Here is a 14,847-nt window from a genome sequence, read left to right on the forward strand (position 1 = left end):
TTAATTCTGTGGCAATCACCAACTCACAAATGCAAATTTCTGCCCGCCACTCAGTAAGAATCTGTCAATCTTTTCAAGTTGTGTTGCAAATCACTGCTATCTTGACACAGTTGAATTAGTGAAAATGGCACCACTGAGGAAACGTGTTTGAAAGATATCATCAACTTTTATCTGCAAGTACCAAACTAGATCTTGCGTTAGAGCTCCTTTTACACTGGTTGTAAAAGACAGAGAAGAACACAACCCACCCAGACAACCACTGGCAGAGAGCCACATGGGTGTAGCATTATTTCTTCTTCAGAAACCATTTCCTTCTGAATTTCTGTATAGGGACACAGTGCAGGGAGATTTATTAGTTAGACACCATTCTGACCTCTCAGAGATAGTGATTTGTACTGATTATTTTTCTGGCAACTATATCCTGTATTATATTAGACAGCAAATGGACATTTTCCCCCAGAGTTGATCTCATAAAAACAGAAAAAAGTCTGCAATTGTAATTATTTCAGCAAGTTTGATCAGGACAAAGTGTTAGTAGTTTGTAAAATGATAGTAGTTTGTAACTTGAGCTACAACATTTTTATTTTTAGTTGTAAATTTCCACATAAGTTACGTACATTAAGTAGTTTGTTTCATAGTTATCCTTATGTTGTTGGGGGTTTCAGTTTTTCCTCGACTGTAATGAGAATTGCTTTCTTTAATTGTCTGCTTTTGTGGCTTTTTGCTCCTGTGAAGCATCAGAGTGCAAGTTTGAAATCAACATTTGCAAATATTCTCACTGAGCTCACAAATCAAATGCAAATCAACGTTTGACCTTTTCACCCCTTTCATTTGACTTCTTTTTGGTAGTTTATGGGAACCAGTAAAACTGCTCTTTCCAGTCCTTTTTCAGTTAATGTTTAGCTTATGAAACATGGGGACACATGTCGATGTTAGTCATATTTATCACTTCTTAAGTTGATCAAAACCTATGAACAGCAGATTTAAATTTATTTCTGTAATTTAATAATTTAACATTTTTAAATCAAATGTAGAGATCTCTTGGCCTCATTATGTTAGATGCAAGAAAATGAGAGTGTCAGTCTATTTCAGTGGATGAAATGCTTCTGAATAAAGTGCAAAACTGAAATTATTTGTACAGTACGATTTTAGACTTGTGTGGATCACAAATCTAACATTTATGATTCACACACAAATTATTGAAATGCATTCAATACTTTGAATGCATTTTAAATAATGCTTATCTAGCTCATGTTGATTCAGTGACATTTTGATGGCAGTAATTGGTAAACCAGTGAAGCATTGCCTCAATGTAACAGTTGGAAAGGATGATGTCTGTTCTACCTGTAGCTGACTTTTTAAATGATTTGTTCTCGAAGAGCCTCCAGATAAAGCAGTGAATTGAATGGTTGCTGTTCATGTTCAGTAGAAGCAATGTGGATGTTTTAAAGCTCTATCTGTCTGACGTAAGGAAGGTTGACCTTATTTGGTGACGTCTCCAGGTTCTTCATTTCACAACCAAATATATTTAAACTAGGTGGTTGCTGGACTTGGTGACAGCAGCGTTATTCTGTTATTCTCATCACAACTTAGACAATAGTATTTCTGGAAAAGTTTTTTATATATTTCAAATGAATTGTTCTGGCCACATTAGATGTCACATTTTGCCAGGATGTATAAAAGCCTTAAACTATTTTATTGATTGCAGTAGTGATCGAAGTGGAAAAATATAGAAGGTTAAGAAAATTTGTCTTTAACAAAAATGACAAGTGGCACAGCTAAAATATCTACTAAATAAATAAAACTAAACATTTTTCTTTTATTTGTACATTCCTTTTTATATTTGTCAGATGTTCTGTGGCATTTTAGTAATCCAGTATTTTGGGTGATGAACAGAGCATGGCACATGACGTACACTTTTCTTTCAACCATTGAACAGAAGGCTGGATGAGCATCTTGAACATTTCATTATTATATTTTTCTACTGAATTTAAATACAAATCTGATGAAATCTACCAGAAAACTTTAGAAATGGTGTAGGATTTTTCTCTCTCATCACTCCGGATGTCTGAAGCTAAAACTACATCTGTGAACATGTATCAAGTTTTTATTATGACAGATTGATTTCCCTCCTATTTCTCTCCTTGATTCCTCCTGCATGACCAAATTAAAACAGTAAAAAATAAAGATCAATTCAATTTTTAAATGCCTGTGAAGAACACAACCCACCCAGCATGTCATCTGCTCACTGTTTGTGTGTCTGTGGGTACGCCTCAGAGTGTGTGTCTCCTGTCTGATGTCTGAAGACTGTCTGTGACAAGGTGAACAGAGTCATCTTGTTCAACTGCTGTGTGTGTGTGTGTTCATGCTCTGAAAGAGAAAGCTTTCAACAAGAGAGATTAAAGCAGGCTAGCATTCAAACTGTGGTGCAGCACTCACACACGCACACACAGTGCCGTCTTAAAGAGAGGCAGCCGGCCGTGTGCCAGGCTGCACAGTCATTCTCTGCAGGGAAGCTGTTAGGTAGGGTTGTTACTTAGCACGCTTAGAAGTAAATCTAATAAAAGGGTCACCCTGAGAATGAACTGATAGGCGACAACACATAAAGTGCCTTAGTGTTAGGCTTTGATCTTTTAAGCCTAAAAACATTGGAAAAACATTCTTCTGAAAATAATTAATACAAGAGGGACATTTTTGGCTTTTTTATTACTTCATTAAATTAGTTTTGGGTTTTGAAGAACCCAAAGTGCTTTGGGAATCAAGCTATCTAAACAGAGATAGAATAAAGAAGCAAGTTAAGTTTTGAAATGATCCACATTAATTTAATGCTGATTTCAGTTTGTGGTGATTTTTATACTGCTACAAGAGTAGCAGTATAAAAATCGATAACAATCTATAAAATCTATAACAACCTATAACATACAGGTTGTTATAGATCATTAATTAACTTCAGATCTGTAACATTAACAAGTCAAATGGAAGTTTAAACATAAGAATATGCACATCTCTGACAGAAGTATGGTCTGTGGTTGACAACTTTAAATAAAAAACACCAACTCTGAAATCACCATTAACTCCTTTTACTAGCTTGGACTGTTAAGAAGTATTACAGGGAATCTTAAGGAAGCGCACAATGTCACAATAACAACCAGTTGGTGTAAATTACTATAACCCAAACAAGGAGAGAATCATTTACTTCCCCTTCTCCCATGAAATTGGACAAGAAAATAATTGTTCATGTGATGACCCTTTAGAAGGGGAGTCCAAGTCAACTTTAAATTCAATGTTATGGTGGCTCAATTAAGTTAATTGCTAATGTCTGCTATTTTGGAAATGCATGTAGTACAAGATCATGTTTAAGCATTCATAAAGTGCAATTAGCATTAACAATGACAATATTTTCACTGGAAAGTTACTACATACTGCAGTTAAGACATTAACTCCTCATAACTTTACACCAAAACCTCACTTCAAAAATACAGAACCAACTCTTTATCTATGACTTTCACAAGTTTTAAGTACAGTTAGCATTATGTTTGCTTTTTTACCTGAAACCTAAATCTGCTTGCTCCTTTGTTTTCACCAGTGCCAAAAGTTGGTTGAAAGTCGACCTACTTGAGTTACAGAGTCGTAATTCTTTTAGGCTTTAGTGGGAACACAAAAGCTAAGGAACAAGTAAAACCTAATTTATCTGTCTTTGTAAAAGGAGAACTCACCACCATTCTCTTAAAGGAGAACAAAGTTGATTAAAAGCATCTTCATAGTAAAGCTATTCATGCCTTCTTCTTGTTATTTACTGGCCTTCTTACTTGTGACAGGAAAAGTAGGGCCTCTGGAGCTGTTTTGAGTTGTTTCTTTGAACACACTACAGAGGAAAAGTGTTTACGTTCTAGTTGAACACCCCGCTTCTATTTAATTAAACAGGAGCAACAAATCAAAAGTGAGCCAGAAATATGTTAGGTTACATAAGCCTTGTTGCTCTACGTCACTTGTCTTGTAATCTGCCAAAACTATTGATTGTCCTCATTTACAGGCTGGGTGGTCACATTGCCTGCCGCTGATTTAATTCTGGATTTATGCATTCATGTAAGGACTCTTACATTTTGTATACAGGTCAGTTCAGAAGCTATAATTAAACATTTGCAAATGTGCAAGAACTCTTCTTTTGCTGCTGTTATGAAATAGTATTGTGGATATGTACCCTTGCCATCAGCTTAAAGTCATTGCATTATGTGTTATTCTGAAACCTTTTTCTATCCTGAGGTGCATGAAGCTTTTAACAGCAGATAAATGGGACCTTTTGAGGGAAAAGGCAGTGACTGATGTTTCATCACCATCCAGGGGATGTTTCTAATTAGGTCATGCAGGATGAGCTGGTTTCCTAGTTTTCTAAGCCGGCACTCTGGGGAGCTGGACTCTTTCTGACTGCCAAGAGATTAAGTGAAACGTGACTGACAGTCATAAAGCTGTAATGTGAGAATTGTTTAAGAAACACAGCGGCTTTTATCAGAATATTGGAAGTATTACAAATGACTGAAAAGAACAGAAACAAAACATGTCTCTTGTGCTTACAGATCTTGAAAATCTATCCTTCCCACCCATTCCCTGAATACCTTTCAGATTGTTGTTCTTATACAACACAATGTTGGCAAAAGTTGAAAGTGACAGGCTAGTGATAGAAATACAGAGGGGTTAGTTAAAACCTAGATATATTAAAAACTGAGCATTTGGAGTTGTTATAAAAATGATTGATATGAAGTACTTTGATGTTTTATTTTGAGTTAAATAATCAAGTCATTTACAGGACTCTGGAGGACTTGACTGCATGCTGAGGAGGTAATTCAGCTATTAGCTTCAGGTGTGTTGGATCATTGACACATCTTGATGCTCCTGGATACCAGCCTTTAATGCCTGTATAAAGTTTTCAAGTCGATCAAAGGGTCCTCAAATTCAGATGCTCCATGCCTCCTTCTCTGTTTTTATTACTTTTTCATTAAAGAGTTATAGCACCACTTGCAGGCCTGGAATAGTTACAACAGCTATTTTAAGCTTGTTTTCATTGTCTTCATGTAGAAGTCACTTCTTTTAGAGATTGTATGTTCAGAGAAATCTTGTAGGAACAACATAAATAATGGGTATACAGTTTTCATCCAGATAAGCCTTTTCTGTTTGTTGGCTGTTGAAACAAAAAGCTAAAGTAGAAGGCCGTCTTTTTGAATTGGAGAGGTTTAGATGACTCAGGTTTGTCATGAATGGAAGCTTTTTGAACTGAGTGGGATTGCTTTCATTGTTCCTCACACAGTGTGTCATACACATTACTCTGTGCCCACTGCGTCCAACATTCCTAAAACCCCCTCGTCCTCATCCCATTCAGACAACATCACACACATGCACGCTCTCACACACAAATACTGGCTTCACCCCATTAACAATGTGTGCAGCCATCAGACTCTGGGAAGTGACACAACTGTTTCTCAGATGACCAACACTTGCCCAAACTACCCTGCATGATAACAAAATATACATACACTTGTTTTATATTAATGCAGGCAGATGGCATCTTTTATAAAAGGATGGAAAAAAGGTTTTATCTGATCATTTTTAACTTTATCTTGAAATGGCATGAAAAATATAGCAAAATAAAAACATCCATGCATCTGTGTCATGAATGAAAAGGAGGAGAAAGATGTATAAATGTTACTATATTTGCCCTCTATACTTTCTGCTTTCATGTTTTGTTTTGGTGAGGAAATGAAAAGGTTTATAAAATGCATAATTTTACTGTCTTTGCTGACCAATTTGACCATATTGAAGACATGCACTGGATTTGATCAGGTCTACATCTAGTTCAGATCTTTGTAATCTGGCTTTCCATACGCTTAAAGAAGGGGTCAGATAGTGTCAAGTTGTTGTAATAGAAGTGAATCTACATTTCTGTTTGTAAAATCTATGAAACTATTAATGCTCTAATAATATCTTCTTTTCTGATCTTAAAGCTGCTTGATTGTACATTGAATTCAGATTTCCTGCTTGATGTTTTTTCTGCACTCAGGTATGCATAAGCTACATTAAAAGTGAAGAGGATAAAAGCTTCTTTTAAAATGACTTGGACAGTGGAAGTCCTGTTCTCTGGAACTGCAGAAGGTCAGGCTGTGTGTAGCGGCAGCAGCAGGCAGAGGTCTCCTCAGGCTTCTTCAGAGCTGGTTCACTGCCAGCCCTGCAATTTAGGAAGCTTGTTTGTTGAAAACTGGCAGCAGTTTAACTTTGGCAGGCCTTTTAATATTTCACATTGATTGACTAAATGTTCTCTAAAGGTGCTGTTTTTTGTTCTTTCTTTGGTTTTTCCTTGATATTATCTGCAAAAACTAGTATTTAATCACAGCAGATAAGAAGAATATTAATATTAAAAGAGTAGGCCTTGACAAGCAGTAATGTCACAAACATGTCAACTATTCAAGGGAAGAAAGGCCCAAGTTATAAATCAGTATTGCATCTAGATGCAAAAGACAACTTTGGAAAATGTGTTTTGAAGTTAGTTTATTAGAAACTTCTCAGCATCCTTGTGTCATGTCTTTGCCAGCAGCCATTTTGTACATTCATGAACATGCATATCAAAATTACTCTTTTTGAATCACCATGCAAGTGTGGAGAAACTATTATCTATAGGCCAAACTCTGAATTGATGGTTTTTCTACATTTAATTAAGATCAAGAATACTTGGGCACAAACCTGAAAATAGTTTCTTTGCTAACATGCTAATATGTTATTGATTCTGAATACATCCATTAATTTGCTGTTAAGCAGAGTCAAGTAAGATAGCTGAATATTAGCTTATGTGTACTTGAAAACAAAGCACAAAATGTGAAACTGCCCTAAAAACAAAGCTTGCTGAGAAATTGCTACTAGCATTGTTCATTAATACCAGATATTTTAAGCTTGAGGCTTCTTTATTATATTACAAAATTTTGAGGAAAGCTCAAAATTATGTCAACAAGGTCAATAAAAGACTGCCAACAAAATACAAACAGGGGACTTTTTGTTTTGTAGTTGTACATTTGAGGGCCTTCATCTTCATCCACTTCTGGAGTTTTAGATAATCACTAATCCTGACTGTAAATCTCAGCCCAAATTAAAACCCCAACAACATTATGCTGTATCATTGAAACTGTCACATGCCCAGTAAATACCACATTGCCAACCCTCTCCCAAAATGCAGAGGCAAATAAGAGGGCAATAAATATTGTTGATTAATGTCAGTCCTGTTTCATTCATCAGACCGGCACTGATACATCAAAACATGTTTAAAATGTTTTGATGTATAAATATAATGGCATTTTATATTATTGCCATTATATTGTGCATCCCTAGGAATGCATTTGAGAAACAAGTCTTGTTTGATCATTTAGTTAAACTGTTACCTGAAATGCATAAAACCTTAAACAGCTACACACAGCAGCAGTCTTTGTTGGGATTCTCAAGAGGCCTGAGAAAGCTTAGAACTCATTAATGTTATAAGCTTTGTAGCAGTATATACTAATCATGTCTACTGTCTGAAATTGTTATATGGTATTTTGACTGCAGTTATCTTCTGGAAAGCTTACAAAGTGATAACACAAAACAGACTATTTAGTGCATGTAAACTGTCGTTTGTCTGAAATATTTAGGCTTAACATTCCAAAGCTTGAATGTGTTTTTAGGAATGCTCAGTCCTGTTAAATTCATTGTGTTGATGAAACCAAGTTGTAGATTTTTTAATGTTGATTTCTATTGGACAGAATCACCTTAAATGTCATTAAAATCTGTTGTAATAACCTGAATAATGCCCTGTTTTGATGTTGCTGTTGACAGAGAATGTCAGTGAAACTCCTGATAAGACCTGCTCTGTGAGGATATGAAGAAAGTGCATGTAAGAACATGCAGACGGGGGAGAAAAGAATTTTTTCATGCTGACAGATTAGGGGGTTTGGTTTGTTTTGACTTGTGTACTTGCCTGGCTGTCTGAAGTTGACAGTATAGAAAGGAATCTCATTTCTATTATTGCTGTTTTTAATAAACATCCAGGGTCTGTTGCCAGGATACTGATCTGACCATTGTGCCTCTTGTGAATAAACTCTAAATCCAACTTTTAATACCCAGGAAGAAATGTCAAGTCAACACATTTTTACTACAATTACTCTATTTTGAGCCTGAAGCATTCTCAGGTCACTAGTATAGCTTACAAATACAAGACAAAGAAGTGAGAGCAAAAGACAAAACAGAGTAGGCAAGTTATTTGAAATTTCATATAGACTCAGTATTTTCACCACTTGATCAAAGTTTATAACCAAATATGGGTCTAAATATGAGTTTCTTGTCATGTTCTGTCAGCAAATTGTTTCCACACACTAATGACTGCCTGGTGGCAAAGGCAAAGTGTTTTTTTGTTGTTGTTTTTTTACACCTCTGAATGTGGCAGAGGGACAAAAACAAGGCCTGTTGCAACACTCCATCGCTGTAGAGATTGGTCATAATAAGACAGACATTTTAAAGTTCTTAAAGATCCTGAATTGACAGAAAAGTCAAGTGATCCTGAAAACATTCACATGCACTTCATAAATCCAACAGTCTATCTATGAAGACTGATCCTGAGCCCAAAGAAGACTCTTGATGCTGACTGTGTCCAATTACTGCACGACCATGTCTGAAATGGAAGGGCTTAAAGAAAAAAAAGCGAAACTCGACTGTTTCAGGCATAACCTGCACAGGCAGTTAGCGGTAACTGCTGCTAATATTGCAGCAGTTATCATCTTGACTATAGGTGTTTGTCTATACGACAAGACAACAGTCAGGTCATCCAGGAAAATAACATCTCTCTTTTGAATCATCCTGCATGTTCACTTTTGCGGCTGGATGGCAAGGGAGGTTTTAAAAAATGGTTGTTATAACATGACTATAGTTGTCCTTGATGATGCTAGTTTCACCATATGGAGTAACACTCTCATATGTCTACTGAAAAAGATTGCATCATGCAGGTTACTGCCAATGAGCTGTGTATGGACTAGGTCAACATGAGGGCGCCTGCTTGTCTGTCAGGTTTGACTTCACTCCTTGTGTGACCACTGGGGAGATGTTGTTTTGTGTGTCAGGAAAGCTGTCAGCAGGATATTGGAGTCTAGGGGAAGCACATGGAAAAGCCCCGCTGCTTAAGTAGCTTAGCTCAGAGAACCCGTGTCGATATCGAGGATCTTTGTTTCCTATCCGGGTTCTTGAAGAGCCTGTCTCTAAAATCCTGTCAGGTATGAGAAAAATGGTGAAGTTGTACTTTTCTGTGGACTCCATGAGTTGGTCAGTGTGTATTCCTTACATTGTAGCATCTGCTTACTGTCGTTCCAAGGAGCAAGGTGAAACATCTGGTTCATTTTAAAATATTAATAAAAGTATAACTATTGCAGTGGTTCTAGTAAAGGTGTTAATGCACAAGAATGAAAGTTAGTGAACTGCTAACTGTCGTAAAGTCATAAGTGAATGAGAAGTTGTGATTTAAAAAAAAAATCAAAAATCAACTCAAAGAGCAAATATAAAACTTTTATACCACTGAGTAAAATACCTAATATCTGTTTGTCTGCCACTCTGCTTTGTGAAGTAACATTCACAATCTGACTAAAGTTAGCTATTCCTTTCTTTAATACATTAATGTCTTTTTTTTTTCATTTCCAGAAAAATTCCCAAATAGGTTTGTACACTTTCTTTAGCAAGGAAAAGGTAGATTTTCCAAGTTTAATCAGAATAAACGACTGGCAGTTTGCACTGGTTTTTCACATTTTGTCAACTAAAATTGCAGTTGATCAGCTTCAAGCGGGTTTTCCTGAAGGATCGCCCTGTATTTACCTTCATCCATCTTCTAGAGGTGTACATTAAAATCATGGCTCAGCTGGTATTCGGGTTCTAAAGTCACAACAGTAAACAAAGAAGTCTTGTCATTTTTTAAAAATTAGATTTTATTTTGGTATAAAACAGTGTTCGAGTCTTCAAGGACCTCTACATGTTTTAGGCATTTCCTTTCTCCCACACACCCGACCTGAATAAGTGGGTGATTAAGAGGTGTCTGCACCAGTTGATGACATGCAGAGGAGGTCATGCAATCACTTGAATAAGATGTTCTGGAACAGAGACACAACTAAAATATGCAAGGCAGCACCCTGATGACTGGAATTGAGAAACTCTGATTTAAAACTTAAAAATGTGAAAAGTGTAGAACTGACTGGAGAGTCATTGGAGTTTTTTTTTTCTTTCCAATAAATGTAGCAGTATGAGCAGGTGTACCCACTGCCTGGATAGATAGACACAGATAGATAAGATTATACAATAACATAACAGCTTTTTAAATCAAACTGTGCCCATATTTGAGAATGAACCTTGTTTAAATCTATTTGGCATTGTGTTGGTATTTTGACAATCTAGAGTACCAATTGTATCTGAACTCTGCACAGCAGCTGTTGGGAAAATCCCAGTTCATCAAGGGGATTCCTCCCACTTGCATTGTAGGAGAGTTTAGGCTTATCTGATACTACCAATCTTGATGGAGTGTTTTGGTCATCAGCTTATTTTCTCCAGTACCAGTGACCTTTATTTTCCATCTGAACTTGTTTCAAGTGAGCAATTCAGTTCAGAGCAAACTTATTGCTTTTAGAAAAATGATTCAGTTAACTTTTTTTCCATAGTGTGGCAATATGAGAAACTTATTGTTCCCAAATAGAATTTAGTGTTAGCCAGGCATCTTCCCTGTTTTGTTTTTGTTATCACTTTTTAAAGTGGGACTACAAAATGTTGCATTCTGTTCAGGTAGAAAGCAAGTCTGTAATCATTTGACCATCTACCATTTTTGGATTTTATGCGATGAATCACCACGTTTGGCACAACAGATAGCTTTCAGAATTTGTACAAATAGCTATCTAAAAAATTGGTGGGTATTAAAAATAAGTTGTAATTCACAAGCGGAAAACAAAGTCTGTCCTCTGTAATAATTTATCAAAATTTTCCCTGGCGACTGCCTGCCTAATCTAAAACCAGGAAGCCCCTCCTTTGTCCTTCATGCCCCAAGATGTCAACCCATGGGGGTAAAATGTTAGAAGGAAACGTGGTGGCAGAGAACGGCACCAATGGAGACTTGGAGTGCAGTTAATCCACAACAAAAACATTGTTCCACCTTCTAATCAGGATGTAAACGGGACAGACAGTCTAGAAAGCTGACATTTAGATGAGGGCTAGTCCATGTCAGTCACAGGAAATTTGTCTTGTTCAATCACCGGAGCTTATCAAAAGTAAAAGGGAAGGAAAGGGATAAAAAAAGGAGCTGGGTTTTGGAATTCAGGCAATTTAAGCTCCAAGGAAAACAGATTTGTAAGAGGGAGCAGCCTCTTCTGATAAAATGCCAGTTGTTTGCTATTGATATATGTTATAGGTCTTTAAGTAAAATCCAGTTCGTATTTCACAAAGTTAGAAACTCCATTTTAATTTAAGGCTGTTGTTTCTGAATGCCCAAGCGGTTCTTACCCACGGTCCAATAGCTACATAACACCAGTGAGTGAGACAGAGGACAAATGGCACAGACTAGCATGTGAGGTGATGTGGGAGTGTGTGGTAGACGTGTTAAGTCTTCAAAGACTACATGTGATAAAAATCACAAGCAATAAAACATGAGCCTGTTTTTTTTTGTATTTTGTTCATATAGAACAGTGTTGTAACATCTCTTGAATCTGCATGCAGAAACTGCAAATTATCTGTAGTTTTATTAAAAAGGCATGAAGTTAAGTTCAAAACCTCCTTTTGGAAACATCTTCCTGGCTCCAAGTGACAATTCTTTAAACATCAGAGAGTAAAACCAAGTTTCTGTATTTTCTCCATGAATTGAAAATCTAATCAGTATGTTCCTTTTGACAGATGGACTCATCTCCAGAGACAGATGTGTGACACCAAAAAACTATAAGAAACCATTTTCCTGCAGCTTGTCGCTGATCACAGACCAGTAGTCACAGAACTCTGGAGTCCAGAATATGCTTGACCATTACTTTATTATGTGGTGATAATTTTATTGCTGATTATAACTATGTTTGAATATTTATTTTTACTGCAAACGTCTGCTGACAACTGAACCGTAAATACAGCGATGAAATCAGTGTGTCTTGCTGAGTAGGAGAAATTCATGACTAACCGGGGCTTGTGTAAGGTTTCCCACGCCAGCTGACTCTCACAGGATCCACTGTGTGCCTGGGAACATTTGTGCTTTTCTGGTAAAAATGAGACAGTGACAGCAGAAAGATTCATTTGTTTGTGTTTCTTAATACATAAAAGCAAGTTGATCTTTTTGAAGCAGAAATAAATGTACTTTTTATTCTCCAAAATGGAGAACAGATTTCAGTGTTGTAAACTTTTTTTATGGACCATAAACTCTGAGCTCACAACACTTTTATTGAGCCTTTCTGTTTTTAATAACCCTAAGAAAATCATTTCATTTACAGAAGCCTTCAAAGTGTAAACACTCTTATTAAAATGTGATGTTTTGTGATGCCTGTCAGCATTCAATAGTGCAGCCTTTTGATGTTTCAGACTCAACCAGATTTGTACTCTGTCTTGTCCACATCTGTGGAAATATCACTAACTTGCCAGAATATCGTCCAAGTTAACAACCTTGCTTTCATTGTATCGTACATGCTGATTCAAATCCGATCAATAATGTGACTCATTGCTAATTATATATTTTTGTAATTGCTGTCATCTATCCCCAAACCACTCCAACAAAGTGAGCAGTGGTTGCAGCAGGAGGAGATGTCTGCAAAAACGTCAGGAAGACAATTTGGCAACATAAATCATAAAGAATGCAAAACATCCAGAAGAAAGCATACATCTAGAAGTTACTGTATATCATTATTTAACTAATAATTAGAGAATTGTTTGTTGTTCTCTACATAACAATAATGGCTGCTGCTTGCTTGGTGTGATTGGCACATTCTAATTTATCCATTAATCCTTTAGAAAAGTGTTTTATAATTGTCCCACACATATGTACTTATGTTGTCTTATGTTAGAAAATTATGTAATACTTTGTAGCTGGATACTGAATGGTTAATTTAGATTTGTTCTTTTGATGATGACTGTTTTTCTTGCACTTCATGGTGGTCTTTCAAGATGAAAGCTGATATAATCCATTAAAGCAGGAGCTCTTTAAGGCAGGTTAGACCTAAATTCTCTTCTGTCATCAAGTAGGTTTAGATGCATCACAATGTATTGTCTTCCTCTGGGATTAGTCTGTCACAGCCCAGTGATAATTCCACTATCTAATACTATGGTGATTACATTAGATAAACCTCTCATACATGTGATGATCCCTGTATCCCAGTTCACTTTTGTTCACTTTCTCTGGCCTGAGCAGTGAACCTTTATTTGGACTCAGCGTGTCTCACGGCTTCAGGAGTTCACATGCTGCCTTTAAAGTCATCCATCTTGTATCCCGCCTAAAAGAAAACATGCTGACAAAAATGGCTGTATTGAATGATTAAGTACTTGCTTTATGTGTGGTCCATTGGGGGTCTATTAATTTTTTGCAAGTCAGTGTGTGTGTGTGTGTGTGTGTGGGGGGGTGTGTGTGTGTGTGTGTTGGAGTGGGGGTTTGGGGGGGGGTGAACATTCATCTTCAACAATCTTTGTGCAAAAGAAGCTGGTGATTTTAGTACCAAAATAATTCAGCAGGCATAATCAGAAAATCTCTGGCAATTGAGAAAATCTTGGAATAAGAAAAAAACTTACAACTAATTTTGCCTTTCAGACACACATTTTATGTTTTCTGTAGTGGTTGTAAAAGGTGGTAGGAGACTGTTTTCTCAGGGAGAACCCAACAAGAGTTAATAAAAATGTACTGTTTCTACTCACCGATTCCAGTTGTATATCTGAGGTCTGTTCTGCTGACTTCAGGCACTTTATTAGGTACAACTTTTAAATTGTTGGTCAATAACCAGTCACATGACAGCAATACATCCAGGTAACTTGGTGCAGTATAAACCAAACATGAGAATGGGAAAGAGAGGAATTTAAATAACTTGGATGAGAAATTATTAAACACTGCTGATAAACTGTGATTTTCATCCATAGTTATCTATTGGATTAACAGAATAACCCACAAAAGAGAAAGTATACAGTGAGTGGCAGTTGGACCAAAACGTCTGATTCAACCAGGTAACCATTTATTAAAACCGATAACAAGTGGCATACTTTCAATGTACTGCTGTGATTTAGTTAAATTTAGTCATGCTGACCTTAAAACTAAACCAAAAATCAAATCTCAAACCAATTTAAGCAAGAAGATGTAAAGATTTTTCAGGTTAAATCTGTAGTCAGTCCTGGACCTTGACTCACCAATTTCTCATTGCCCTTCCCTTTTCAGAAGGTAGATTTCTGAGGAATCAAATGCTTCCATGAAAGACCCCCACAGGGGTGGCAGTGGTGACCGTTGAGAAAAGGTCCAGATGACTGATTGTAGGCAGATACCACTCCTGACCTGTGGCTGAACTCGTTGGAGGTTTAAGTGTTGGCTGGATCCCCTCTAATGCTCCGTCACAAGGACCACTCATGCAAACCCTCTGATCTGAATCGATGATGCATGTGAAAATGTAACACATTTATAGTTAGTTCTGTGCCACAAAATGTTTTGGTTTCTGGTAATGAAAGCAACAGGAAGTTGTTTCTGGAAATAAAACACTGGATGTCTAATCACAAAGCCAGAAAGCTGTTTGTGTTTCACCCCGCTGCTCATTTTATCAGCTTTGTGTCCTATGTTAGCAGGCTGGACTCCCTTGTCTTTGTTTTGTTTTTTTA

At 36.7% G+C, this 14,847-nt stretch overlaps 1 protein-coding gene across 11 annotated transcripts in view; it reads left to right on the top strand.

The window, feature by feature from the left end:
* The window catches only part of LOC129360398 (LIM and calponin homology domains-containing protein 1-like), a 67,575-nt gene that overhangs the window by 6,806 nt on the left and 45,922 nt on the right, over positions 1–14,847 (top strand). The gene's annotated exons all lie outside the window — the stretch shown is intronic.

The sequence above is a fragment of the Poeciliopsis prolifica genome, unplaced genomic scaffold (assembly GCF_027474105.1).
Source record: "Poeciliopsis prolifica strain line A6 unplaced genomic scaffold, Auburn_PproV2 SCAFFOLD006, whole genome shotgun sequence".
Taxonomy (NCBI): domain Eukaryota; kingdom Metazoa; phylum Chordata; class Actinopteri; order Cyprinodontiformes; family Poeciliidae; genus Poeciliopsis; species Poeciliopsis prolifica.